Source organism: Pelobates fuscus, chromosome 9, assembly GCF_036172605.1.
Source record: "Pelobates fuscus isolate aPelFus1 chromosome 9, aPelFus1.pri, whole genome shotgun sequence".
NCBI classification, from domain to species: Eukaryota; Metazoa; Chordata; class Amphibia; order Anura; family Pelobatidae; genus Pelobates; species Pelobates fuscus.
Genome location: NC_086325.1, coordinates 130,562,320 through 130,589,426, shown reverse-complemented (window position 1 = coordinate 130,589,426; position 27,107 = coordinate 130,562,320). Strand labels below are relative to the sequence as shown.

At 43.9% G+C, this 27,107-nt stretch overlaps 1 protein-coding gene across 1 annotated transcript in view; it reads left to right on the top strand.

The window, feature by feature from the left end:
* FAAH2 (fatty acid amide hydrolase 2) overlaps positions 1-27,107 on the top strand; it is a 178,502-nt gene that overhangs the window by 761 nt on the left and 150,634 nt on the right. The gene's annotated exons all lie outside the window — the stretch shown is intronic.

Genomic DNA, 27,107 nt, shown 5'->3' with positions numbered 1-27,107 from the left:
TGTGTTTTTTTTTTTCTTTCTTCTTTTTTTTTCTTATTGCATTTTAAGTACAGTTTTTTTTTTTTTTAGCACATTTGCGATAAGGGTTAATCACTAAATTCAGAATAGCATCACATTGAAATCCAAATGGTAATATTTAGGCAAAGTAAAAACTCTCTGTAAAAACTCTCCAACTGCATTATAGTCACAGCTTGGCCTTGATTTTGCTATTAAGATTTTCATTTGCAATATTAAAGGACCAATAGGCCTGCTTTCAGAAACTAGACTAGGGGTGTTAAAGGGACAGTTACCAAAGCAACTGTGGCTTAATGAAGCAGTTTGGGTATATAGATCATGCCTCTGATGTTTCACTGCTCAATTCACTGCCATTTAGGAGTTAAATCACTTTTGTTTCTGTTGATGCTGCCCTGGCTAAACCTCCCCTAGCTGTGACTGACACAGCCTGCATGAAAACAAAATGGTCTCGTTTTCGATCAGATGTATCTTACTTTAAAAGTTTGCATCTCCTGCTCTGAAAATTGAACGTTAAGTACATACAGGAGACTCCTGCAGGGTCTAGTAAGCTATTAACAGAGTATGAGATAAGGAATTCTAAATTAAACAGAATTTGCAGTAAAGGAAGTGTAAACATTAGATGACTCTCTACAGGAAGTCTTTAGGAAGGCTGTGCAAGTCACAGGCAGGGAGGTGTGACTAGGGGTGCATAAACAGTGATTTAACTCTGAAATGGCAGATAATTGAACAGTGAGACTGTAGGGACATGATCTATACACCAAAATTGTTTCATTAAGCTAAAGTTGTTTTGGTGACTATAATGTCCCTTTATCCCCTTAAGACCGGAGGGCGTACAATTACGTCCTTTTTTAACCCCTTAAGGACACATGACATGTGTGACATGTCATGATTCCATTTTATTCCAGAAGTTTGGTCCTTAAGGGGTTAAGCGGCTCTAAACGCCGCCGGGCGTAATTATACGCCCTCCGGTTTTTTGTTACTTACCCGGTCGCCGGCGATCGCGGCTGGGGGGACTCCCAGGGAGCCCCCCGCGGCACCTCAGTCCTCTTCAGCCCCCCCAGCCATGTGAGAGTGAGGTCCTTGCGAGGACCTCACAATCACATGGCCAGCATAGCTGGCTGTAGCAATGCCAGCAGGGGGACTAACTGTAATGACAGTCCCCCTGCTGGCTGGAAATCAAACAAAAAACTGTTAAAATAAGTATAAAAAATAATAATTATATACTTAGATCATACATATACATATACACACACATACACTTTCTAGGTGTATTTTAATATTAAAGGGACACTCCAGGCACCCAGACCACTTCTGCTCATTGGAGTGGTCTGGGTGCCAACTCCCACTACCCTTAACCCTGCAAGTGTAGTTATTGCAGTTTTTTATAAACTGCAATAATTACCTTGCAGGGTTAAGTCCTCCCCTAGTGGCTGTCTACTAGACAGCCACTAGAGGGAACTTCCTGGTCCCTAGCACAGATTATCTGTGCTAGATCGTCGCTGGACGTCCTCACGCTGTGTGAGGAGCTCCAGTGTCGCTCTATTCCCCATAGGGAAGCATTGAAATTCATTTTCAATGCTTTCCTATGGGGTGCGCCAATGCGCATGTGCGGCATTGCCGCGCATGCGCATTGGGACTCCTCGGCCGGTGGGCGGGATCAGTCTTGCCCACCGGCCGACGGAGGAAGAAGGTGGAGCGGCGGGGGAGGAGCAGGCAGCGATGTGGGACATGTCTCTGCCTGAGGTAAGTGACTGAAGGGGTTTTCACCCCTTCAGTAACCGGGGATTGGGGGGTGGGAGGGAGAGCGACCCTCCAGTGCCAGGAAAACGGATTGTTTTCCTGGCACTGGAGTTTCCCTTTAATATATATATAATTATATATCTCAAATTACACGTAGACTGATACTGATTAAATATATATATATAATTATTGTTATATATATATTTATATATCATATAAAAAAAAAAATGTAAATACGTAAAAAAATAAAATTAAAAAAATAATAAAAAAAATTATTAAAAAATATATAGATGTGTTTTATTTCGTTCTAACTGTATTGTGATATTAATATATATACATCAAAATACACGTAGAACGAAATAATATATCTATATACATAAATATATACGTATATATCACTATAAATAAATACAAATATTTAAAAAAATTATATATATATATATATTCTACACATTTGTGTAATATTTTTACATAATTAGGTATCCTAATTAATTACAATTAGAGGGACCTGCCTGACAACCCATGCCGAAAGTATAGGGAATTTAATTTGCTAGCACTATATTTAACCCTGAAAAAACAGGAGGCAGGTAGCGAGGTACAGACCGAAAAACTAGACCCAACCGGGACAGTCACAGTCCGACCGCGCTATCCTGTGTACCGCAAGGAGACTCCAGGGGTCTCCAGGGGCTTAACCTCTAAACAAGTTAATGACAAAACAGAGGGAAATGGGTGCTGAAGGGTCTCAGATAAAAAAGAACTCCGAGACCCCCAGCAACCCCTGGAAATAAATGTAGCCTAATTGGACAAATGCAAAATATAAATGCTACTGGCTAAAGTGCCCAAAACAGTAAGTAGTCCAGCTCCAGTAAATGAAGTGTATATACACAAAGTCTGATCCCTACTAGCCCAGCAAGGCTGAAGTACGGTACAAATGCACTGACATCAAAGTGCAGAGGTATACAGGGGATACCAAACATAGAAAATAATAAACATACTTTAATGAGGAAATCTAGATGAAAGTATCCATACCCCAACTGACCCTAAAACCCTGCAATCCTCAAATGCCAAAAAAATTAGCATACAAAAAGCTGTAACTTAAACCCAGACCTCTGTTACAAGGTATAGGTCCCCAGCCCCCCTTCCGGTGTGCAAGAGTCTTAAAAATAGGGACTCAACGAAAATACCTGTGCACAGGGGTCCTGCAGGACAAAAGAGGAGATAAAGCAGTATAGGGAGAGAGGAAAGTATAGGAGAGTCAAAAATCAGTGACAAATGCACTGATAGTAAAATTATTGTTATTATTATAAAGTCTCTCTCCCTGGTAATCTTGCTAGACAGACATAGTAGGGAAATAAAAGGAAAATGAAAAAAATCAAACGAAGTGGTTCAGAGCATCATCAAGGTGCTCCACACCCAAAGTGTCTAAAAGGTGCCCATGTGAAGACAGCAAAGTGACATTAGCAAAACGCCCGACACGCGTTTCGGTGCTTAGGTACTGCACCTTCGTCAGGGACTAACTGGATGGGATAACTAACCTCCCTTAAGTATGCTAGGTGCCAGGAGTACCCAGACTCCTGTATCCAATTACAGAAGTGCTCGACAAAATACCTCAGGTGCTGCAGAGTTACCTCAATCAGATCGGACGCTATTTCACCCGAGCGGATTGGTGTCCTAATGGGGCTATCGGATTGGGTACCTCCCACGTGGGGCCCATCCAATAGTCGCACAGTGGATACAAAGAAGACACTCCCCTTGGGCGGATACCCAATAGTGCCGTTCCTAACCGGTTCATAATAATAACAATAATTTTACTATCAGTGCATTTGTCACTGATTTTTGACTCTCCTATACTTTCCTCTCTCCCTATACTGCTTTATCTCCTCTTTTGTCCTGCAGGACCCCTGTGCACAGGTATTTTCGTTGAGTCCCTATTTTTAAGACTCCTGCACACCGGAAGGGGGGCTGGGGACCTATACCTTGTAACAGAGGTCTGGGTTTAAGTTCCAGCTTTTTTTATGCTAATTTATTTGGCATTTGAGGATTGCAGGGTTTTAGGGTCAGTTGGGGTATGGATACTTTCATCTAGATTTCCTCATTAAAGTATGTTTATTATTTTCTATGTTTAGTATCCCCTGTATACCTCTGCACTTTGATGTCAGTGCATTTGTACCGTACTTCAGCCTTGCTGGGCTAGTAGGGATCAGACTTTGTGTATATACTTTATTTACTGGAGCTGGAATACTTCCTCCTCTGTTTTGGGCACTTTAGCCAGTAGCATTTATATTTTGCATTTGTCCAATTAGGCTACATTTATTTCCAGGGGTTGCTGGGGGTCTCGGAGTTCGTTTTTATCTGAGACCCTTCAGCACCCATTTCCCTCTGTTTTGTCATTAACTTGTTTAGGGGTTAAGCCCCTGGAGACCCCTGGAGTCTCCTTGCGGTACACAGGATAGCGCGGTCGGACTGTGACTGTCCCGGTTGGGTCTAGTTTTTCGGTCTGTACCTCGCTACCTGCCTCCTGTTTTTTCTTTTTTTTGCTATTTGGTTTCAATACCATAGTACCGCTTAGAGTTGTATGATGGCGAGTTTTCTGTTTGATAAATCCAAAAGGGACGTATGGTGTAAGGATACTGATCAAGTTTTTTCAGACCAAGAGTTAAGCTATACCTCCACTAGTGATGACATTCTCTCTTCTTTCAATAGATTGACAAACCTATTTCAACAACAAATCAAAACAGGTTGGGAGATCGCGTCCCTAGAAAATTATCTTAAAAAACAACTTATCCCAAGGGGTCTGAGGGTACAAAATATCCCAGCATCACATATTGAGGAAGAGGAGTTTATTAAAGAGTGGGAAGAGGCAGCGGGTATTTGCTCAAATAGATTCATGGAAATCCTTTGTAAATTTGAATCGAAAAGATTGTTAACTATCAATAAAGAGGTAGATGAACAGATTGACAAGATTGAAAAATTTAAGAACGAATCCAACTTTGAACTCTTAGAAACGAAGCTTAAAAATAATCTTGATAAATACCAACAAAATATAAAGATTCGCAAGCATTCTAAGTTTCTAAGGGACAATCAGGATTTTAAAAATGGGAATGTATATAGGAGAAATAATAAAAAAAGGAGGAGTTCTCTGAACCGATCTCGACTTCAGAATACGAAACGAGTGGTTCCGATTCTGAATCTAGTAAGGAAAGCACACAGGCACCCCATGAATATAACACCAGAAGTATCCTTAAAAGGGGGGTGACTTTTTTAGGGAACCCGTTCATGGAGGACAACACGATCTCCCAAAGACGGGGGAGGGGCAGACCTTCTCAAAGGTTCAGAAAGAAACGATATTAACCAATACTCCCATAGCAAACCAGATTATCAACCTTTCCTCGTATATACCTACTAATCCTGAATTACAACTCTTACAACGAGGTTTATCCTTCGTTCCAGTATCTAAATTTGATAAATTTAACTGGACGAAGGATATACACCTCTTTGCGAGGAAATTGGCTCTACATAAATTTCACCGCCTTCGCGATGAAAAAAGAGCCAAAAACTTGGGCCTTCAAGCCTCAGATATGGACCTTTTAGACACCCTGGTCGAGCTTCTCTCCTGTAATGACATACTAACAAGCTCACAACCCCCATTTACCCAATTGAGAAGGAAAAGTCTTTTCACCCCACACCTAGCGGAATTCAAATATATTGATTTATTTGTTGAGCTGACGTGTGAGGAAATAGACAAGTTAAGTTTAAAGAACTCCAAGTCCAACCTGCTAGTAACATTACCTTACAGGAACAGATATCACTTAAACATCTGCAAACATTGGACAAGGTGATCTTTAACCCCTTAAGGACACATGACGTGTCTGACATGTCATGATTCCCTTTTATTCCAGAAGTTTGGTCCTTAAGGGGTTAAACCATCAGATAAAGGGGGCAACACGGTGATCCTGAACAAAATGGATTATGTGTCAATGGTACATAACCTCATACAGGACAAAGATACACATGAAATACTCCCCTGTGATCCCACTAGGAAGTATCTAGCAGAACTCAAAAACATTCTTGATACGGCCTTAAAGGACCACTCTAGGCACCCAGACGACTTCAGCTTAATGAAGTGGTCTGGGTGCCAGGTACCTCTAGGATTAACCCTTTTTTTTATAAACATAGCAGTTTCAGAGAAACTGCTATGTTTATAATGAGGGTTAATCCAGCCTCCAAATCCTCTAGTGGCTGTCTCATTGACAGCCGCTAGAGGCGCTTGCGTGCTTCTCACTGTGAAAATCACAGTGAGAGCACGCAAGCGTCCATAGGAAAGCATTGTAAATGCTTTCCTATGCGACCGGCTGAATGCGAGCGCGGCTCCTGCCGCGTATGCGCATTCAGCCGATGACGTCGCGATCAAGATGGAGAGGAGGAGGAAAGCTCCCCGCCCGGCGCTGGAAAAAGAGGTAAGTTTAACCCCTTCCTCTCTCCAGAGCCCGGCGGGAGGGGGTCCCTGAGGGTGGGGGCACCCTCAGGGTTCTCTAGTGCCAGGAAAACGAGTATGTTTTCCTGGCACTAGAGTGGTCCTTTAACTTCATCTTTAATTTCTAAAGATGAATTCAACTTCATTCTGACAAAAAAACCCACAACAGCGACATTTTACGCTCTCCCAAAAATACACAAACAAAAACCTGATCTAAGTGGGAGGCCAATTGTCTCGGGTAGGGGGAACCTCACCCAGAACACTAGTCTTTATGTAGACCAGATTCTACGAAAACTAGTCGTTGCTCTTCCACCCTACCTGAAAGATACCAAGCACACTTTATTATTATTATTATTATTGCAATTTATATAGCGCCAACAGATTCCGTAGCGCTTTACAATATTAAGAAGGGGATTTAACTATAAATAGGACAATTACAAATAAACTTACAGGAACAATAGGTTGAAGAGGACCCTGCTCGATCGAGCTTACATTCTATAGGAGGTGGGGTGTAAAACACATTAGGACAGGAATTTGCAATCAAATAAGGTGGACTGCCCTTTAGGAGAGGGCAAGAGACAGGTATGTGAGGTATTGGTTAGTCTTGGAGGCCATAAGCTTTACTAAAGAGATGGGTTTTAAGGCACTTCTTAAAAGATGCTTTGAACATTATTGGGGAAATTAAGATCACGGGGGGCCGCCATCCTGTGTAGCCTTGACGTTGAGAGCCTCTATAGCTCTATCCCACATAGAGTAGGTCTCAAGCATATGCAGGCTCTCTTGGATGAACAACCTGGTTCCTCTCCCCCACATAATTGCCTGGTACATGACCTAATGGAATTCATTTTGACCCATAATTTTTTCATGTTCCAGGGTAAATTTTACCATCAGATAAGAGGGACAGCTATGGGGACGGCATGTGCCCCCTCATATGCCAATCTCTATCTAGGTTGGTGGGAGAGAACCATGGTGTTTAGTGTGCATATGCAAAAGTATACCAAACACATCAAAATCTGGAAGAGATACATTGATGACGTCCTGTTGATCTGGACGGACACCATTGACCTCTTCCATGAATTCGTGACGATCTTGAACGTTAACGACATTAATTTGAAATTAACAAGTGAAGTGGGGGGGAATAAAATAAATTTTTTGGATGTTACCATCACATTGACAGAGGATGGTTACCTCAAATCCACGTTATTCCGAAAACCGACAGCAACTAACAATCTGCTTAACTGGGAGAGTCACCACCCCCCACCCCTTAAAAAAGGTATACCTATAGGCCAATACCTACGGCTCCGACGAAATTGCTCCAATTTGGAGGATTTCAAACTGAAGGCCAAGACCCTTCGGAGCCAGTTCAAACAGAAAGGGTACCCTAATCGATGCATTAAGTATGCATATAAACGTGCTTTACTTGTAGATCGTAAGGACCTACTTCTAGAGGACACTAACCGTAAATCATCACAGGAAGTGATCAGATGCATTGGGAATTATGATGCTGGCTGGAACCAAATACTTAAGATCTTAGAAAGATTCTGGCCCCTGTTGCATCAGGATCCCCATGTACATAAAGTTATCACTCCCCATGCATCGGTCACCGCCAGAAGGGGGCGTAATTTGAAGGACCTTTTAGTCCCCAGTCATCTCAAGAACACCCCTCAAAACTCCACCTGGTTAAAATCCCCAGTGGTAGGTACATACCAGTGTGGTAGATGTAAGGCCTGCCATTTTATACGTCGCCCATCAAAAACTTTCACAGACTCCTCCTATTCTCAGGAGTTTAAGGTTAAAAACTTTTAACTGCCAAACGAAAGGCGTAGTCTATCTACTTACATGCTCATGTAAAAAACTTTATGTTGGCAAAACCTCCCGGATGTTTAAATTGAGAATAAGGGAACACGTTAATTCAGTGAACCCCAGGAGACTGACAGATACACCAGTCTCTAAACATCTCAAATTACACCACAGGGGGTCTCCAGATGGGATCAGGTTCTGTGGCCTGGAAAAGGTTACACTGGGACCAAGGGGTGGAGACCTTGACAAAAAACTCTTACAAAGAGAGAGTTTTTGGATTTATAAACTCAAGACACTCTCACCCCTTGGTCTCAATGAGGGCTTTTCATATACATCCTTTATCTCAGATTGAACCATATAGTCCCTTTTGTAAATTTGTAAATATGTTAAAAAAAATCTCTATTACGCCTCATTCACTCTTATATGTATGTACAGCACTTTTGGATTCTTTATTGACCTAACGCTGTTGGCCCTGCCCCCAACTAGTATTGCAGTGCCAGGCTACCCTTCACCCTTTACCTCAACTGGTTGCGTATGGAAGTACACCCTTTAATGGGTTACCACATCCTCTATACATTAAAGCCGTTCTAAACAGTTATCGTCTGCAATGGCAATGAACCTTGAATGTGCCTCAGTTCCTTATAGACAATGGGATACATATAATGCCCTACTAGAGGTTTACTTAGCCCGGGTTCTAGGATTATATTGTTTACCCACTGGACTCTACATCGGGCACCTGCACATCCATAAACTCTAGATGCCGTTCCTACCATCTTTCTATTTTTGCTTGTACTGGATGGCTGCCTGAGAGCCATAGGGGTTATAAGAGACCCTAGATGTATCTATTTACTATTCCCATTTGGGATAAACAGACTGGGCGACCTTTTACATTTAGGTGGGCGTTCTGATGCCGCCTTTAGTCATCACTAGATGGACTATATGGTGTTATTACTGTTTACCCATTGGACTGTATATCGGGCATTTGCACATCCATAAACATTAGATGTCGTGCCTACTTTCTTTCGATTTTGTGTGTACTGGATAGCTGCCTGAGAGCCATAGGGGTTATAAGAGACCCTAGATGTATCCATATACTATTCCCATTTGGGAAAACATACTGGGCGACCTTTTACACCTAGGTGGGCGTTCTGATGCCGTCCCTAGTCATCACTAGATGGCTGCCTGAGAGCTATAGGAGCTAGTATTACCCTGGATGATACCACTCATTAAGGAGGAATACATCCACAGTGTAGACATGTAGGTTTCGGCATTTACATAGCTTTACGATCATAAGTGTCACTCACTACACTTTTGGTTGAGATACTTTGGGAATTATTCCGACCCGGTTTAGTAGTCTTGAACCGGTTAGGAACGGCACTATTGGGTATCCGCCCAAGGGGAGTGTCTTCTTTGTATCCACTATGCGACTATTGGATGGGCCCCACGTGGGAGGTACCCAATCCGATAGCCCCATTAGGACACCAATCCGCTCGGGTGAAATAGCGGTCACGTGACATACTCACCTGATTTGGATTCCCTCGTTTATCCGATCTGATTGAGGTAACTCTGCAGCACCTGAGGTATTTTGTCGAGCACTTCTGTAATTGGATACAGGAGTCTGGGTACTCCTGGCACCTAGCATACTTAAGGGAGGTTAGTTATCCCATCCAGTTAGTCCCTGACGAAGGTGCAGTACCTAAGCACCGAAACGCGCGTCGGGCGTTTTGCTAATGTCACTTTCCTGTCTTCACATGGGCACCTTTTAGACACTTTGGGTGTGGAGCACCTTGATGATGCTCTGAACCACTTCGTTTGATTTTTTTCATTTTCCTTTTATTTCCCTACTATGTCTGTCTAGCAAGATTACCAGGGAGAGAGGCTTTATAATAATAACAATAATTTTACTATCGGTGCATTTGTCACTGATTTTTGACTCTCCTATACTTTCCTCTCTCCCTATACTGCTTTATCTCCTCTTTTGTCCTGCAGGACCCCTGTGCACAGGTATTTTCGTTGAGTCCCTATTTTTAAGACTCTTGCACACCGGAAGGGGGGCTGGGGACCTATACCTTGTAACAGAGGTCTGGGTTTAAGTTCCAGCTTTTTGTATGCTAATTTTTTTGGCATTTGAGGATTGCAGGGTTTTAGGGTCAGTTGGGGTATGGATACTTTCATCTAGATTTCCTCATTAAAGTATGTTTATTATTTTCTATGTTTAGTATCCCCTGTATACCTCTGCACTTTGATGTCAGTGCATTTGTACCGTACTTCAGCCTTGCTGGGCTAGTAGGGATCAGACTTTGTGTATATACTTTATTTACTGGAGCTGGAATACTTCCTCCTCTGTTTTGGGCACTTTAGCCAGTAGCATTTATATTTTGCATTTGTCCAATTAGGCTACATTTATTTCCAGGGGTTGCTGGGGGTCTCGGAGTTCGTTTGTTATCTGAGACCCTTCAGCACCCATTTCCCTCTATATTTAACCCTATAACTTTCCAAGACACCATAAAACCTGTACATGGGGGGTACTGTTTTACTCGGGAGACTTCGCTGAACACAAATATTAGTGTTTCAAAACAGTAAAATGTATTACAACGATGATATCGCCAGTAAGTGACGTTTTTTGCATTTTTCACGCACAAACAGCACTTACACGGACGATATTATTGCTGCAATACTTTTTACTGTTTTGAAACACAAATATTTGTGTTCAGCGAAGTCTCCCGAGTACAACAGTACCTCTCATGTACAGGTTTTATGGTGTTTTCAAAAGTTACAGCGTCAAATATAAGGCTTGTGTTTCATTTTTTTCACATTTAAAATTCGCCAGATTGCTTACGTTGCCTTTGTGACCCTATGGTAGCCGAAGAATGAAAATTACCCCTATGATGGCATACTATTTGCAATAGTAGACAACCCAAGGTATTGCAAATGGGGTATGTCCAGTCTTTTTTAGTAGCCACTTAGTCACAAACACTGGCCAAAATTGGCATTTTTGCATTTTTCACACACCAACAAATACTAACGCTAACTTTGGTCAGTGTTTGTGACCAAATGGCTACTAAAAAAAGACTGGACATACCCCATTTGCAATACCTGGGGTTGTCTACTATTGCAAATGGTATGCCATTATGGGTGTAAATTTCATTCCTGGGCTACTATACAGTCTCAAAGGCAACGTAACCAATCTGGTGAATTTCAATTTCAAATGTAACACGCTATATTTGACCCTGTAACTTCCCAAAACACCATAAAACCTGTACATAGGGGGTACTGTTTTACACGTGAGACATCGCTGAATACAAATATGTGTATTGTATTGCAGTAAAAGCAAACAGTATTTTGACATCCACAGTTAAAATGTCACGTAGAACTAAAAAAATGTAAAAAATTCTTATTTTCTCCCATTTTTTTACATTTTTTTTATATTAAATAGTTCCATACCTAAATATTTGATGTTAAATGAAAGCCCTGTTTCCCCTGAATAAAATGATATATAATAAAGGGGGGTGCATTTAATATGAAATAGGTGAATTACGGTTGGACAGACATATAGCGCAAATGCCAGGTTTTGTTTACGTTTTGTTCTGTTCACAACTTGTACATTTGGCTGCGGTCTTAAGGGGTTAAGGGGTTAACCATCTCCTACCACTCTTAGGCAGTCATTGTCATCCATGTTTTATGAAATGAACATTGATAATGTTAAAGTGATAATTCCATCACCTAGGTGCAGAGAGCTGAGGCTGCAAAGTACCCAGTACAAAGGGTGGCAGTTAAGGGGCTCACTCTGTAAGTGCCAGAAGGGAGATAAAAAAAATAATAAATCTCCCTCTCCAGCCCTATGCCTAGGACTGGACTGGCCTATGAGAAACCGTGAAATTTCCAGGTGGGCTGTACAAGCCTAGAACTGACCTCAGCAAAAGTTCAAAGAAACAAAAGTGGCTGAGTAAGGCAATGTTCAAGGAGCACTGCCAACCACTGCCTTTCTTTTTGCGGAAGGCCAATAGGGTGCATGGTGTCATACCCAAAGGCCGAGGCACAAAATGCAGAGCAGATCCACCGTTGACCCATTAGGGGCACTGGACAACTGATGGAATGGTGTGTATGTCTGTTTTTGTTTGATTGTATGGATCTGTTAGTGTGTGTAAAGTTCACTAAATGTGTGTGTACGTGCGTACATATGGGTCAGTGAAAGTGTCTGTGTCACTCAGCTTGAGTGTGGGTCATTGAGTATCTCATTGAAACTGTTGTCAGTTTTTCCCTTAACCCCTTAAGGACACATGCCATGTGTGACATGTCATGATTCCCTTTTATTCCAGAAGTTTGGTCCTTAAGGGGTTAAAGGACCACTATAGTGCCCTGACACTATAGTGCCCTGAGGGTGCCCCCACCCTCAGGGTCCCACTCCCACCGGGCTCTAGGGGGAGGAAGGGGTTAAACTTACCTCTTTCTCCAGCGCCGTGTGGGGAGCTCTCCTCCTCCTCTCCTCCCTCTTCTTCAGTCACTGGCTGAATGCGCATGTGCGGCAAGAGCCGCGCGCGCGCATTCAGCCAGTCCATAGGAAAGCATTATCAATGCTTTCCTATGGACGCTGGCATCTTCTCACTGTGAAAATCACAGTGAGAAGCGCGGAAGCCCTCTAGCGGCTGTCAATGAGACAGCCACTAGAGCAGTGGTAGTCAACCTTTTTCTAGCTACCGCCCACTAATACATCTTTTTGGTTGAAAAAATTTCCTTCCCGCCCACCAGTTTTCGCGCAAGTGCGGAATATTTTTTAGAAAGGAGGGTGTTTTAAAAAAATAAATAAATGTACGTACATTTATTTTTTTATTTCTACTTAATGCATGTTTATAATGTTTTTAACTTTATAAAGTTTAATGAGAAAACAATAAAGTAAATTGAAATTATGTTTACTAGTGATTAATGAGATCCTTGAGGTTGATGCTGCAAGACTAAATATTTGATATCTGGATCGATTTTCGTAAGGAACAAACGAAGGTCTCCTCTTTCGGTGATATTCAGACGACTTCTCTGCGCATAATATAATTTCTCATCTGTGCGTCAGCTCCCCTCCTCAATTCCCCTCCCCACCTTTTTTTTTTTTTTTTTTAACCTTCCTTATAGCAATGCCCAGTAGAATGGCTGAGCTAGGTATCCCACTTACTATTACTTACTATAGCCCACTATAACAGACAGGCACACACACACATACATACATACATGCACACATACATACATACATACACATACAGGCACACATACATATACAGACACACATAAGACATACATACAAAGACACATACACAAACAAAGTATTTTAGTCACCCTCCTGTTTCCTACCTTTTAGGTGCAGGAGGGTGACTTTACCTAGGGTCTAGTGGTGGCTCAGTTGGATGGGAATCAGAGTTCCCACTCTAACTCCCTGGTCTTCCTCCCGCGCGGCTCTCAGTGTTAGCTGGGAGGAGTGACGTGCAGTCACTTCCTCCCAGCTCGGTGATGTAATCACAGGGGGGCCCGGTCGCGCTGTTAAAGCGCCCAGCGCTGACCGGGCCCACTTACAATCCACATCCATCGGGTGGCCCTGACAGCATGGGCCACCCGATGGAACCCCCAATATGTGGCCCCAGCGGTTTGCCGCCGGAGCCGCAAATGGTGATGGCGGTACCCGGTCGCATGGGGTACCACCGGCTCGCACCCGTCCGCCCGGTCTCTCAAAATTAGAAAGTCCCTACTGCCCATCTGGAATCCTGAAACGCCCACTAGTGGGCGGTAGGGACCAGGTTGATGACCCATGCACTAGAGGCTGGATTAACCCACAGGTAAACAAAGCAGTTTCTCTGAAACTACTGTTTACAGAAAAAAGGGTTAATCCTAGCTGGACCTGGCACCCAGACCACTTCATTAAGTCTTGCCTTGGGAAGAAAAGGAAGGCTTGCAAAGACAGCGGACAAGAGAATGGCAGCTTTTTAAAGCCGTTTTCCGATATAACCCCAACGAAAAAATGTATAACTAAATGCATGCATATTTGTATTGAGGATATATCTTCTAAACAGTGGTTTATTCGACAGTGGAGTTTCTCTTTAAGCTATAGTGGTTCTAATGTCTACAGTGTCCATTTAATTCTAAATTCTGCAAAAAAAAAAAAGTTTCCCTTTAAATTTTCTAATGCTACTTTGAAAGTGTTGGGGACAGACTAATATCTGATCAGGAATGGGCTGTACCAATCATGCTGTCACAAAATTATTTTTTTCCCTCTCCCTGCCAAATCACTAATGGTGATTGGCAATGGGCTGACTGCATAGCCCAGCTTTAGTCACACGGCAATGTAGCAAAAATGAATATGCATGGAGACTAGGATCTTAGTATTTTCAGGCTAACCCATAAAAGACCCCTATCTGGTCTTTCCTGCAGTCAGACCCTTATCTGTCTTGCAGCCGGTTTCCACACGAGGGAAATAACCATTGAAATCATGTATTCAATCTTGTCAATGCTTGCTTTCAGAGATGCATACTACATCTCAGTCAGCTTGAAATCCGTACATACCCAGATCTTCAAGATGTCAAAATATCAATGTCCAGCCTGCTTAGTACTGGACTGGCTCATGAGAAACGATGATATTTTCTTGGTGGGCTTTACAATCCTTGAGATGGTCACAGCAAAAGCCAATCGCTGCCTTCCATTTTGTGGTAAGGCCACTAGGTTGCATTATGTCATACCCAGAGGCTGAGGCATAAAATACATGTTGATGTCATATTCAGCCTTGGTAATTTTCATGCTCACTTTCAGAAGTGCATACATCTCATCAGACAGCTTGAAACCTGTACATACCTAGATCCTCAAAGCACCAACAGGGATATAGGTAGGCACAGAACTAATGTTATGTGACCAGGTTCCTTAAAGGAATACTCTAGGCACCATAATCATGTCATCTTGTTGAAGGGGTTATTGTGCCTGTAGTTTCCTAGTGACGTCACACTGTTAAAACAAAGGACCATGCAGACACTTTATTCCAAATCAGTGGCAATGTTTGGCCTTTCTCACTTGAGCTCATGCACATTTGATGTCTCCTTGCAAATGAATACACCAAGAGCTATATTTGTGAAGGGACAGCGTCTGGTAAGTATACCTGTTCACCTACTCTCCTACTCCTCTGATACCAACATATATGTCGGCTTATCGGATTTGGAGCTCTTTGTTAAACAGTTACTCCAACCACCATGACCACACTGCACATTTGTGCCAGGAATTATTTACACCACTGGCACAAGACTTTGGCAGCCTAATGTCATTTCTGTGCATAATTTACATCTATTAGCAAGCACAACATGCCCGCAAGGGAAGAACAATCCCCCTCCCCCCCTTCCACCTTCCTTCACTGATATTTTTTTTATTTTATTTTATTGAAGATCTTTCCCTTCTCCCTGCACTCTCTCCCTACCTTCAAAACCATGCACTCTGAGCCATAGGAACGGTCCAATTACAGATTTCACTATGAGAAAAGCAAGTTTGGGGGCGGGGCCGGGCCGCCAAGATGGACGGTCGCAGAAAAGAACGGCTCCTGCAACTCTCCACATATTAAACTTACAAACCAGATGGATACCAAATCTAAGACCCACAGCCGCGACCGCCAAGGACCACGAGCCACCGGACCCGAGGAGAGGCTTGCTCAGGGATTTTTAGTCCCTCGGGGGAGAGATTACCGCTAACTCAGGCGGGACCCTATCCGGCGGTGAGTGGGGCAGACGACTGCTGCCCCACTATCCTGCCCAACGTGACTCGAGAGGCACCTTAAACTGCGGCGGATCCGGTCCTATTCCCCCCCCCCCCTTGGACTGGGGGGGTTATCCCAGTCCCCACGGGCGACAGACGCACAAACCGCAAGGCCCAAGCACCAGCCCAGCAGTGAAGTGCGGTATTAAGGTGGCCGACAACACGCAGACACATGCGTAATGGCGGGGCGAGACGACCACAACAGGGTGCCGGTGCCACAGACCCAGGTAACATCCCTGGATTCCCTCCAGGATAAACCGGCAGCCCCCTTTGAACAGCTTCAGATGTGCTGGGCTATTTATGACACTCTGAGACTTACCTGCCACCACTCAGCTCCGCATTTGGGAGAGCATGTCTGGAAACCACACAGGCGTAGCCATATCCGGCAAGAAGCAACACCGGGTAAATCTACAAACATGCTTCAGGCACAACCACCCACACGGTATCATCAGAACGCAAGCCTCTGCCAGACGTGGGAACCGGCACCATGTACATCAGGCCCTGGAACCCGTGGAACACCACAGCCTCGAGACCAACACGACATAAGGCATATATGACTTTCTTGTATTATACAAAAAGCTGGCTGCCTAGCTTAGGAGAATCACTTGTAGTTGTAAAAGCTATATACTGCCTAACTTAACCCTTTGCGTGATACTCTGCACAATGTGAATTTTCGGCCACATTAGTCAGCTCAAGAAGAGCTTAATAACTAGCACACACAACTTTAGCATCAGCAGTCAGCATATACATGATATGAAAGGAAATGTCATATTCAACGAGATAAAATATGCATACCCATTTAATGCAGCTACTGGTATATATCACGCCTTCCACAGTCTGTATACACGTAGGCTTCATTACAGCTTAGATATATCTCTGTTCATTCCAGATAATCTGACAGTAATAACACTCAGTGAGTTCTCCTAATTATAGATAGCCTGTATCTAAAGTCTTGAAACGTTTGCCTCGCATGACTCTCATATTTTAAAACTATGCTGACAGCCTGTCTTCTTTAAATCTTAGCATGTTACCTTTACTAATATAATCGGTGTAAATCTACTTAACCAAGCTTGTCTAAAATATAAAACTGTGCCTGTTACTTCTATGCCCCGCATGTTAAGCGAGGAATTGCCTGGGGATTGCTTTCGGGGCACCTCAGTACTACCTGTACCACTCTTGCACTGAAAAAATAAAGAATTAAATAGAAAAGCAAGTTCGGCGCTAGGTGCTTCGCCTGGCGCTGGGTTAGAGGTAAGTTTAAAATCTTTTACTCTATACCTTAAGGGTGGGGCCTATTGGCAGTGCCCAATAGGGCATTGGAATATTGAAAGCATATTTACCTAAAGGGCTGGAGTAACCCTTTAAAAATCGCAAGGACCATTCAACTGACCGTGCAGCTTTAAAATTAAGCATTTTGCTCAAGCTTTTCAAAATATTTGTCTACAGAACACACCATTGGCTTTTATAGAGAAATCATTTGAAAAGTTTCTTTAATAGATGGTAATAATTTAAAACAATTATCCAAAATAATAAAATTGAGTCCTTAGTGCTCTTGGTGTGGAAATTGGACCCTATAATTTAAAATGGCGCATTTAGAGGTTTTCATTTGGTATAACTAAGGAGATAAAAATATAGATTTATTAACTAAAAACCTAAATGTAGAGATTTAAGAATAGCATTGAAAAATCAAGGAAAAATGAGCTGATTTCTTAAACTCTGCTGTTTTAGTCTACATTTAGCAATTTGGTTTTAAATTCACTACAATTTGGAATAATATGAAGAAGCCAGATGGGACCTTGCAAGCATTTATATACACTCCATATCTTTTTATGACCTGCTCTCCAGTGATGAGCCTGATATAACTATACCATGTCAGTATCTGAAGCCCATGAACTTTGTGACTGTGTACTTTATAACTCTGTTTAAATAACACTGGTTATATTATAGTATTCTAATCTTACACATAAAGCAGTTTTAACTGTAGCTGATTTTTGTATCTCATTTTATTGAAGCTATGCAATCAGTAAGCCATTTATTAGTTGGATGAAGGCCAAAAAAAGCAAAGGATCAATGGCATTGCTTTATAAAGGAATTCCAGCCATACAGTGGCTATACGGTTATACAAAGCATCCACAAGCTCAGTGGTGTATCCTGTTTTTTTGCTGCCCTAGGCAGGGCAAAACTCAGGCGCCCCCCCCCTCCCCCCGCGCCACCCCCACCCAACCTTTCCCCCCGCCCCGCATTCTAAATACACACACACACTCGCTAACAGAAACACACACACACTAACAGACACACTCACACTCACTAACAGACAAACACACTCACTCACTAGCAGACACAAACTAACATACACACACACACTCACAGGCAAACACACACTAACAGACACTAACAGACACGAACACTAACAGACACACACACACACACTAACAGACACAAACACTGACACACACACACACTAACAGACACAGACACTAACAGACACAGACACACACTCACCCACCCACATTAACACATTTTTTTAAAATTTATTTTTAACACATTTTTATTTTTATTTAACACCCCCCCCAGCCTCCTTACCTTTGGGAATGCTGGGGAGGGGGGGTGTCTCTTCCTCCCTGGTGGTCCAGTGGCTGCTGGGCGATCGGGCGGCACTGCCTGGCGGGCGGCCGGCCGGCGAGGGAGCACTTCCCCTGAGCTGTCTGCTCAGCTCCCTCGCGCGCCTCAGAGTGAGGCTGGGAGCCGGAATATGACGTCATATTCCGGCTCCGCCTCCCAGCCTCACTCTGCGGCTGGCGAGGGAGCTGAGCAGACAGCTCAGGGGAAGTGCTCCCTCGCCGGCCGCCCGCCAGGCAGTGCCGCCCGATCGCCCAGCAGCCCGCCGGCATGTCTGTTAGCCACAAGGCTAACAAGACATTGCCTTGGGCATTTGGGGGCGGCTTTTTTTGCCGCCCCCTGGAAAATGCCGCCCAAGGCAAATGCCTTGTTTGCCTCGCGGCTAATACGCCCCTGCACAAGCTGGATGGATCCTATACAGCAGCAAAGGAGGTAGCAACTCAGACTACTCCTTTGTTTGTAGAAGCTCCAGGTGGCAGATGTGTTTCTGCCTTTTTAAAGCGGCACTGTCATGGCTGAATCCCGTTTTTTATTTTTTGTTTTAACCCCCCCTCCCGCCTCCACTACATCTAAATGCCCCGATCTATATTCAGGGCGCCGCCATCTTTGTGTGGGTAGAGGAAGTCCCTGTGGGACACGTCATCTGTCCACACTAGACAGAATGTGAGATTCCCGCACATGCCCAGTTAAACTCTTGGGCATGCGAACGGGAATTTCATCTATTCATTCAATCGTCAGAAAGACGAATGAATAGCATTGTCAGACGAACAAACAAACACTGAGTATCAGTGTTCGTTTGTTCGTTCAGTTTATTACGAGGAGGGAGCTACCGGCGCGCAGCTCCCTCCTTGTAATAAGTAAAGATAGAAGCGTCAGGGAGCAGTGCTCCCCACCACTTCATAAGCCCCCCATGTCCTCCCTCACTCTATGGGGGTCGATATGACCTCCATAATAGCATAAGGGAGATTAAAATCTCCTGAATGCCCATACTTGCTATACCGAGAGTAGGGGCATGTCCACTAAACAGTCCAAGGAAATGCAGTGCTGGGTGCTGTCTGTGGAGAGATGCTGGGGCACTGACAGGCTCAGTGGCACAGGCTCTCGCACATAAGCCCCGCCCCCATCGTTAAGCAGCAGACCATGCTGCTGTTGGGAAGTCCGGAAGATGGCTGTCTGACTGCCCAGCAACAGCCTCCAGTGACAGGTAGGCTTGAAATGCTTGTGTGTGTGTGTGTCTGCTAGTGAGGAAGCTTGTGTATGTGTGGTTTCAGCAGTCTGTGTGTGTGTATGGACTCAGCAGTCTGTGTGTGTGTATGGACTCAGCAGTCTGTGTGTGTGTATGGGCTCAGCAGTCTGTGTGTGTGTATGGACTCAGCAGTCTGTGTCTGTGTGTATGGACTCAGCAGTCTGTGTCTGTGTGTATGGACTCAGCAGTGTGTGTGTGTATGGACTCAGCAGTCTTTGTGTATGGACTCAGCAGTCTTTGTGTATGGACTCAGCAGTCTGTGTCTGTGTGTATGGACTCAGCAGTCTGTGTCTGTGTGTATGGACTCAGCAGTCTGTGTCTGTGTGTATGGACTCAGCAGTCTGTGTCTGTGTGTATGGACTCAGCAGTCTGTGTCTGTGTGTATGGACTCAGTAGTGTGTGTGTGTCTGCTAGTGAGGAAGCTTTTGTGTGTGTATGGACTCAGCAGTCTGTGTATGGACTCAGCAGTCTGTGTGTGTGTGTGTGTGTGTTTGTATATGGACTGTGTATATGGATACAGTACCAACTATGGCACTGTATTAAGGGAAATGTTTTTTTTTTTCTTTTTCAAAGTAAAAATTCAAAGTTTTTATTTTCAAGAAAATAAAAGACAAAAATGGATACAGAACAAAGAATAGGGTAGGGCAGGCATAGGCAACCTTCGGCACTGCAGATGTTTTGGACTACACCTTCCATGATGCTTTGCCAGCATTATAGGTATAAGAGCATTATGGGGGATGTAGTCCACAACATCTGGAGTGCCGAAGGTTGCCTATCTGTGGGGTAGGGTAAAAAGGGGGGGGAGGGGGGAAGCATAGGAGGCGACAAGCCAGTATAATGTAATGTGTTTGTTTTTTAATAATCCCTGGTGGAAAATAATAAATCCTCCACCAGGGATTATTAAAAAAATAAATAAACACATTGTGTCGGGGGTGGGGCTTAACATGCGGCAGAGGCGGGGTCAAACAGCGGTCAGGGCGGGGTTAAATGTGCCCCCCTACTTTTGTCCCTGGCCCACCATGTGTCCCCCCTAAAAATGAATCCTAGAGACGCCACTGGCTGGATGCAAATTTTGCATCCAGCGTTGCAGAAGCGCCTCTAGCGGCTGTCAGGAAGAGACCCTGTTATGTTTACGTGTGTAGGGTTAAAACCTGAGGGACCTGGCACCCAAAACACTTAATTGAGCTGAAGTGGTCTAGGTGACTATAGTGTCCCTTAAGGACCAAACTTCTGGAATAAAAGGGAATCATGACATGTCACACATGTCATGTGTCTTTAAGTGGTTAAGTTGATTTCTCCACTCTTTGTTTTTGTCCAGTGTTTTTCTCAAACAGAACTGCATGAATTTTGCCAGATGATCAGGATGTTATCACTTACTGGACTGCAGTAAACGGATGTTTCCAACAATCAATTAGGTGAAAAGATCCCCTGACCTAAAACCGCACCAAAATGAGGTCACACCACGGATGACATACCAAATTAAAAAGTGCAGCGAAGTAGCTGGTGGTAAATAAACAAGTGAGAAAGCACATAGTAAATCTCACTAAATTCCCAGATGGGAAACAAAATAGGGACATAAAGAACAAAAAGAAATAAGGCAAAGGTAATAGAGACAATAAATAAGATACTAAAATACAAAGTCCAAATCTCAGGAATACCAGACGTACAATAAAAAAGACAGAGAGACAGAGACAGAGAGAGCAACCTGTGCTGGAGCAGAAAAGAAATTGGTGACTGACCTGACATCATCTCATATCTGATTTGTTTTTAATTGGTTTACTTTTTTTTTTTTGCTGCTTTTGGAGAACAGTAATAATACTAATAACTAGTATTTATATAGCACCTTTCTCCCAGTGGGACTCAAAGCACTTTTTAGCGCATGCTCTCTGAATTAACTAAGTTGGTAGCTGAATAATAATAATAGATGTTGTTATTATTACCCAATTGATGGCACTCATTTTATCGACCTCGGAAGGATGAAGGGCTGAACCTGTGACCTTGCATTTTTTGAACAGGCTTTGTAGTCAGGTAATTTACCAATTGAGCTACCTCACCTGATTAATCCTTTAGATTGTAAACTAATAAAACAAATGGCTAAAGTTTTTCAAAGTTTTAAACGTAAGTGCATTGAAAAGGGAAATATGTAAAACAAATACATTTTTGGTTCCTGTTTAATGAACCTGGAACATAAATATATATGCTGGAAACTAGTAGTTAGAAAAGTGCATAAAATTTTTTTTTTTGTTCGTGCTTAGCATAACATGCAAGCTGAAAGTTAAATTTTCCAAGAGTAATTACGACCGTGTTCAATTATAGTGAGAACATGTTGTCGAATAAAAGCAAGCTAAATGTGTCAGAAACTAAAGATGATAATAATGTTGAGTAGTAATAACTAGCAGAAGAGAGATACCACTGGTTGCTGGAAGGTAAACTACAGTTGCTTGCCAATGTAAGCAAAGCAATAGAGTAAAACATTATAAGCATAACAATCATGTATATAGTGAGAGAGGCTGATGCCCTCACAGGGAGCTACACGATGAAGCCGTGTTTCAGCTGTTTGAAAGAGATCGCCCCTTTGGGACCGCACTTCAGGACTCTTCGGCACAAGGCTATTCGGCTTCCAGCCTTATTCAACGGCTGGGAGTTGTGCTAGTGAGCCATCTGCCCCTTGCCTCCCGCTTAGCTTGTCGTGGGCCCTACATCCGAGAGAGCCATGTTTGCCGCACCAGCCAGTTGAACGGGAGCAGTTGTGAGTGTTACATTTTCAAGGCCTAAGAACCAGCCGCTTGTGTCTCTGTTGCAGTGTTGCCACACATGGAAACCCCGCTCTGCCGCCTTGGTCAGACCGGATTAGGAGCGCTTTGGGTCAGGTCCTGAGGTTGGTAGGTATGGTAGGGGTGCGAGCAGAGAGCATTGCCCAAAATTAGGTCAACAGACAGTCCAAAGCCCAAAGGAGTGGGTCATCCTGGGCGGGTGGACGTGGGCAAGCCCTGTTGCAGAGGCCATTTTGTGTAGTTGGTCGCAGCCTTCCAGCTCACCCTCAATACTGATGTCTCGCTATGTTGGGCACAAGAGAGTACCAGTGGGTACCGGGATTTCCCTTCTGGTCCAGAGTGGGGGGGAGCAGGGCTCTTAAACAAGCTGTCTTCCAGACAAGGCAGAGGATCGGCTGCCTCCCGAAGGCCGACTGTTAGAAGGCCGACTAGAAGCCACAGGCTATATCCACCAAAGGCACGCACAAAGTTCTGCGGAGCATTCCTCAGCAAATTTAGCAGGATTAGTGCCAAACTTATAGTGGTAATGTCCAGTATATGGCTTAAAACTCAGATTTCCCTGACAAGCTCTGGCCACACGCGTCTAGCTCGGTTGGCCATCAAGCCCTGCCCCAAATGCATATGTTCCCCCATTTCTTTTCTTTTGTACACATACACAGTAATAACACATGTTGTACAAATGCAATTAAAAAGTATAATAAGACTTGGCACTAGTATTTGCAATTTGTATGATTTGCAGACTGCTAAACCAGGCTACTTTCCACCTTTAATCTCAGATCTACAAAAATATGGTTTCTTGATCCACGAAGAGCACATCCATACATACATACATACATACATACATAATTCAAACCCTTCTTCATTTGAATGTAGATTGATTACCACAATTTAGTACAGTTGGAGTAAATAAAAAATTGCTAACCTCCAATTCTGATATCAAAACTCCAATACTCCCATCATGTATGGCACAGCTCCCTTCAGTCTCTTTTCCATCCTTTTCAACCTTTCTAGTTTCTCGCTCTGCCAATCTCTCTTCCTTCTTGCTACAAATTAATTTTGTTCCACTTCTGCTTGGAGCTTCCTGTTGCAGACTTCTTCCTTTTCTGTTTGGTTGTCCGTACCCCCTTGTTCATGTCCCGTACGTATGATGTGTGGGTTTTATACCCCACTCCCCACACACTGATCGACCCTATTGACTTAATAGCTTATTTACGGTTGAGTGCTTTCCCTGGGTGGCCGCTATTCTTATGACCAAACGCACGAGTTCCATAGAATGGCAGCCATTTTACCTCCCGAATACAGGTAGCGGTACTTGGTCGTTGAACACCTGGAACTCTTTTCGGCCACGCGATCTCACAAACCCGGGCAAAGATTGTACTGCCCGACCAACTAGACGAATGACATTTGGGAGATAGGATCTACTGACTAGGGGGAGCATTCGCTCCATGATAGCCAGGGGTAGCATTTGTCAGTGTTTGCACATGAATCCCTGAAAGTTGATTGGCCCATGCCCTAATTTCTCTGGAACTGTGTTGGGACATCACCTTGGTCAGGACTTTACCCAAATGGCGATTCTGTTCTACCAAATGGATCCGAGCGCTATTTGGACAACTTGAACACCTATTTGGTGATAACTTGTGGGGTTCCTGTAAATTATGAATGTTTTTGGGGTGTTTTATGCATGTTTCCCATAGTTCCTGTAACTGAGAGATAATTGATTTACTCAGTTTTGACTCCATTATCTCCCAGACACAGGGACGCCTGGGAGGGGCTTGTGTAATTTTGAATGGAGATCCCATGCTGGGGGTCTATACATAAAAGGCTATGTTTTGTGCTGAATAAATCAGTTGTACTCCCAGAACTGTGTGTTGTCCAGTTACTGGGGAGGGATAGAGCCATTCACTTTACAGCGCCTTGTTCCAGAGTTCCTGTCTTCATAGATCCAGCGAAGGAAAAGTTCTTGTCAGGACTCTAGCTCTGCTACACTTCCCTCGGCTCCCTTGAGCCAAGCAGGGCTGGCTTATTGGCTGAGATAATCAGTTTTCTAGAAGGTTTAAATATTTATCCTAGGAGTGTCCAAGGGCAATCCTGGCACCATAATCACAAAAGAGCACTGTAGTGCTTGAAGTGTTCCTTTGAGGTTGTGTAAATGCCTCCCTCTGTCAGCTGGGCCAAAATGATAAATATTCTTCACTGCACACAGCCTTTTAACCCCTTAGTGACACTGCTTCAGTTTGCTTGTTTTGCCGTTATCTTAGCCACATATGATTTTATTTATTTATTATTTTTTTAACCCTCTCTATTGTTGGGCTCCCACCCATTAGCGGCCAGTGGGTGCACTAAGTGACAAAAGGGACCTATTGTCTCCTCCCCAGCCAGTTAGCGGCTGGTGGGGGCCCTAAGTGACAAAAGGGGCTCTGACGGTTATTACATTTGTTAAAATAACCCACTCCTCCCCCAAGTGACTATTGGTCCCCAATGCCCCAGTCACCCTCCCAGTGACTAGTGTTCCTCAAGTCCATAGTCACCCCCCCAGCAAAATAATGGTTCTAAATTCTTATTTTTTTAGCCCTAATAAAAGCCAAATAAAAATCCATAAAGCCCGTCGAATTAATAAAATAAAACCTGATTGCAAAATAAAAACATGGAAAAAATACAATCCCGATGCTAAAAATAATCCATCTTCATCCAGTGAGGGCTTCGCACAGACTGAGCTCCGCAGAGTAGGGAAAGGCTTATAAAGCCTTCCCGTGCCCTGCAATTTGACTGAGAGTGCTCTGATTGGTTGGCTTAAACCCTTCACCTCGCTGTGTGGAGATGGAATATAAAATAATCCTCTGTCTGGCACTCTGCCCAAATGCATAAACAAAATCCCAAAAATAACGATGGTTATATTGAATAGAATACCAAAAAATAAGAGCACTCACTTGATTTTAAGTCAAAGTGTATTCAAATTTTAAAAATAAATAGATGTTTTATCCTACAGGCCTTTATCAAGATCGAAATGTCGATTTATTTTGCAAAGTTGAGTACAATGTGACTTTGATTTAAATCCAGTAAGTACTCTAATCTTTTGGTGAGATATATATTGGAAGGCATGGCCTGCAGTTGTGGGAGGGGCTTATGGACATTTGAAAGGGACTTCCCTACCCTACCGCCATTGGTCAGACGATCTGCTGCTGGGAACGCTGCTGACTGCCATTTCCGCTTATGAGAATGCTCCGGTGTTGCCCGCTGTCCGGTATCGGGTTCATAGTGGTATCGAGCCACTTCTCCTAGGCCCCGTTTGCCGCAGCCTGCTTCCCGGAGGTTTGCCTGTCAGGCCGGAAAATTCTGTCTCGGTGGCGCCCTCCAGTGATGCCATTACTGTCTGTCTCGTGGTCCCTCAATTGTAAGCCAACCTCCTCTCGCAAAGGTTGTGTTTCATGGGCCTGTTCGCAGCGGTATTGTTACGTTGCACCGGCACGTAGGCCACTCGTGCAGCTCTTTCCACATGCCGGCGGGTGGGGTCACGGTCACATGTTGGGGTTGGGTGATAAGGACACGGAGACACTATGGCCATATAGGGCCTCTGTGTCTCCGTTTTACCTTCAATAGCATTAGTCGGGTGGCGGGGATGTTCTGCTCTTTAAATGAGTATACATATGTCTTACATAGCTTTCAATATGGTACTTGCTACAAGTAAATTAAGGCTCCAATCTGCATCTTTATGGTGCCTACCTATGGGTAGGGTACACTACAGGGTGTTTATATGGAGGAGGGTTGCAAGCATACTCGCATGGTTGCTACGGTCATGGATCTTAAACATGCTACACCATACAATTCCCACGGTTTCACAGGACCAGACGAGCAGGTCGGGCTTATAGCACTTTATGGGCAGTACCCGGTATTGTCTTTGATCTGTACTGGGAATGGCATACTCACGGTTTCAGATGTTATACTCACATTATGCATATCCAATTGATATGTTGAACTAGAGCAAGCGAGCCGGGAGTACATGCTGATGTTATAGCAGAGTAGGCACCTGCTTTCCCCTCGTTGCAGGAGCCTACTCTGCTTAAAAAACATACCCGGACGGTGAGGAGGGCCAGCGAGGGAGCTCAGTATTCCTGCTCCCGCGCGTGGTCTGTAGTGAAGCCGGGCACCGTAATATGACGTCATATTACGGCACCCGGCATCACCAAACCGGTGAGCGAGTAGCAGATAGAAGGACCCCAGGGAGATCCAAAAGGTAGGGTGTAATAAAGTAAAGTAAGTGTGTGTCTGTCAGTGAGTGTCTGTGTCTCAGTGAGTGTCAATGAGCACGTCTGTCTGTGTGTCTGTGTCTGAGTGTGTGTGTGTGTGTTTGTCAGTGTTGCATTGGCTGCGACTGGACAGTGGAGTACCTGGAGGTGCATGGAGGCACGCAACGCTACGTCACATTCCGACGTGACATCAACGTGCTCCACCTTCACAGGGTTTCAAGAAGTAGCAGGAGGATCAGATTTGGCACAGGGTGTGGATGGGGCCATTTGGGGTATACCAGACTTCGGAGTCGCATACTGGCAGTGGCGATGTGAGTGGAGTCTTCTTGTTGGCTAGAGGGGGGTGCTGAGATTTAGTAGAGGGGGAGGACTGGGATTTAGTATATGTGGGGGGGGGGGGGGGACTGGGATTTAGTATAGGGGTG